This window comes from Triticum urartu, chromosome 5A (assembly GCF_056163025.1).
Source record: "Triticum urartu cultivar PI428250 chromosome 5A, HENAU_Tu73, whole genome shotgun sequence".
NCBI classification, from domain to species: Eukaryota; Viridiplantae; Streptophyta; class Magnoliopsida; order Poales; family Poaceae; genus Triticum; species Triticum urartu.
The window spans coordinates 370753671-370757775 of record NC_141877.1 but is presented as its reverse complement, the minus strand read 5'-3'; positions in this window follow the sequence as shown (position 1 = coordinate 370757775).

The following is a 4105-nucleotide window of genomic DNA, read 5'->3' as shown; positions in this document are numbered from 1 at the left end:
TAACGCAAACACCAAATGACATTTATTTAGGTTCAACACTAATCCCGAAAGTATAGGGAGTGTGCGATGATGATCATATCAATTTTGGAACCACTTCCAACACACACCGTCACTTCACCCTTAACACATCTCTGTTCATTATGCAACTCCCGTTTCGAGTTACTAATCTTAGCAACTGAACTAGTATCAAATACTGAGGGGTTGCTATAAACACTAGTAAAGTACACATCAATAACATGTATATCAAATATACCTTTGTTCACTTTGCCATCCTTCTTATCTGCCAAATACTTGGGGCAGTTTTGCTTCCAGTGACCAGTCCCTTTGCAGTAGTAGTACTTAGTCTCAGGCTTAGGTCTACACTTGGGATTCTTCACTTGAGCAGCAACTTGCTTGCCATTCTTCTTGAAGTTCCCCTTCTTCCCTTTGCCCTTTTCTTGAAACTAGTGGTCTTGTCAACCATCAACACTTGATGCTTTTCTTGATTTCTACCTTTGTCGATTTCAGCATCACGAAGAGCTTGGGAATTATTTCCGCTATCCCTTGCATATTATAGTTCATCACAAAGTTCTAGTAACTTGGTGATAGTGCCTAGAGAACTTTGTCAATCACTATCTTATCTGGAAGATTAACTCCCACTTGATTCAAGTGATTGTAGTACCCAGACAATCTAAGCACATGCTCACTAGTTGAGCTATTCTCTTCCATCTTGTAGGCAAAGTACTGTCAGAGGTCTCATACCTCTCGACAGGGGCATGAGTCTGAAATACTAGTTTCAACTCTTGGAACATCTTATATGTTCTATGGCGTTCAAAACGTTTTTGAAGTCCCGGTTCTGAGCCGTAAAGCATGGTGCACTAAACTATCAAGTAGTCATCATACCGAGCTTTGTCAAACGTTCATAACGTCTGCATCTGCTCCTGCAATAGGTCCGTCACCTAGCGGTGCATCAAGGACATAATTATTCTGTGCATCAATGAGGACAATCCTCAGATCATGGACCTAGTCCCACCATTGCTACTATCATCTTTCAACTTATTTTTCTCTAGGAACATATCAAAAATAAAACAGGGAAGCCATACGCGAGCAATTGATCTACAACATAGATATGCAAATACTATCAGGACTAAGTTCATGATAAATTTAAGTTCAATTAATCATATTACTTAAGAACTCCCACTTAGATAGACATCCCTCTAATCATCTAAGTGATCATGTGATCCAAATCAACTAAACCATAACCGATCATCACGTGAAATGGAGTAGTTTTCAATGGTGAACATCACTATGTTGATCATATCTACTATATGATTCATGCTTGACCTTTCGGTCTCAGTGTTCCGAGGCCATATCTATATATGCTAGGCTCATCAAGTTTAACCTGAGTATTCTGCGGGTGTAAAACTGTCTTACACCCATTGTAGATGAACGTTGAGCTTATCACACACTGTCATCACGTGGTGTCTCAGCACGACGAACTTTGGCAACGGTGCATACTCAGGGAGAACACTTACATTGAAATTTAGTGAGAGATCATCTTATAATGCTACTGTCAAACAAAGCAGAATAAGATGCATAAAGAATAAACATCACATGCAATAAAAATATGTGACATGATATGGCCATCATCATCTTGTGCTTTTGATCTCCATCTCCAAAGTACTGTCATGATCTTCATTGTTACCGGCATGACACCATGATCTCCATCAACTTGATCTCTATCAACGTGTCGTCACATGATCTTCTCACCAACTATTGCTCCTGCAACTATTGCTATCGCATAGCGATAAAGTAAAGCAATTATTTGGCACTTGCATCTTATGCAATAAAGAGACAACCATAAGGCTTCTGCCAGTTGCCGATAACTTCAACAAAACATGATCATCTTATACAACAACTTATATCTTATCACGTGTTGTCCATATCACATCACAACATGCCCTGCAAAAACAAGTTAGACGTCCTCTATTTTGTAGTTGCAAGTTTTACGTGGCTGCTACGGGCTGAGCAAGAACCGTTCTTACCTACGCATCAAAACCACAACGATAGTTCGTTAAGTTAGTGCTGTTTTAACCTTCGCAAGGACCGGGCGTAGCCACACTTGGTTCAACTAAAGTTGGTGAAACTGACACCCGCCAGCCACTAGTGTGCAAAGCACGTCGGTAGAACCAGTCTTGCGTAAGGGTACGCGTAATGTCGGTCCGGGCCGCTTCATCCAACAATACCGCCGAACCAAAGTATGACATACTGGTAAGCAGTATGACTTATATCGCCCACAACTCACTTGTGTTCTACTCATGCACAACATCAACGCATAAAACCTAGGCTCGGATGCCACTGTTGGGGAACGTAGTAATTTCAAAAAATTTCCTACACACACGCAAGATCATGGTGGTGCATAGCAACGAGAGGGGAGAGTGTTGTCCACGTACCCTCGTAGACCGAAAGCGGAAGCATTAGCACAACGCGGTTGATGTAGTCGTACGTCTTCATGGCCCGACCGATCAAGCACCGAAACTACGACACCTCCGAGTTCTAGCACACGTTCAGCTCGATGACGATCCTCGGACTCTGATCCAGCAGAATGTCGAGGAAGAGTTCCGTCAGCACGAGCCAAGGGGAGAGGCGCGCCCAAGGGGGGGGGCAATCCTACTCCAAGTAGGTTTGCCCCCTCTTTCCTAGTCCTAGTAGGAGAGGGGAAGGAAAGGGAGAGGAGGAGAAGGAAAGAGGGGTCTGGCCCCCTTTGCCCAAAACCAATTCGGTTTAGGCCTTGGGGGGGCACTCTCCCCTTGCCACCCTCTATTTCCACTAAGGCCCGTGTAGGCCCATTAAGCCCCCCGGGGGGTTACGGTAACCCCCCGGTACTCCGGTATATGTCCGAAACCTTTCCGGTGTCCGAACATAGTCGTGCAATATATCGATCTTTACGTATCGACCATTTCGAGACTCCTCGTCATGTCCGTGATCATATCCGGGACTCTAAACTACCTTCGGTACATCAAAATACAAAAACTCATAATACCGATCGTCACCGAACTTTAAGCGTGCGGACCCTACGGGTTCGAGGACTATGTAGACATGACCGAGACACGTCTCCGGTTAATAACCAATAGCGGAACCTGGATGCTCGTATTGGCTCCCACGTATTCTACGAAGATCTTTATCGGTCAAACCGCATAACAACATACGTTGTTCCCTTTGTCATCTGTATGTTACTTGCCCGAGATTCAATCGTCGGTATCTCAATACCTAGTTCAATCTCGTTACCGGCAAGTCTCTTTACTCGTTCCGTAATACATCACTCACAACTAACTCATTAGTTACAATGATTGCAAGGCTTATAGTGATATGCATTATCGAGTGGGCCCAGAGATACCTCTCCGACAATTAGAGTGACAAATCCTAATCTCGAAATACGCCAACTCAACACGTACCTTCAAAGATATATACCTGTAGAGCACCTTTATAATCACCCAGTTACATTGTGACGTTTGGTAGCACACAACGTGTTCCTCCGGTAAACAGGAATTGCATAATCTCATAGTCATAGGAACATGTATAAGTCATGAAGAAAGCAGTAGCAACAAACTAAATGATCAAGTACTAAGCTAACAGAATGGGTGAAGTCAATCACATCATTCTCCTAATGATGTGATCCCTTTAATCAAATGACAACTCATGTCTATGGCTAGGAAACATAACCATCTTTGATCAACGAGCTAGTCAAGTAGAGGCATACTGGTCACACTCTGTTTGTTTATGTATTCACACATGTATCATGTTTCCGGTTAATACAATTCTAGCATGAATAATAAACATTTATCATGACATAAGGAAATAAAGAATAACTTTATTCTTGCCTCTAGGGCATATTTCCTTCACTGCCTTCCACCGAGCAAATCCTGCGAATGTTTGAAGAAAGAAGGAGCAACGATCTGCTGGAAATACTGAAAAGTGTACACGTTATGGTGGGCAGAATGGAAACCAGAATGGCCAGCATTCCAAGCTGTCAGATTTTCAGTGAACCAAGCCTCCCAGTTTCAACCATGCTACTGATCCTTTGGACGCTGACGACTGGCTAAGGACTATTGAGAGGAAATTGGAG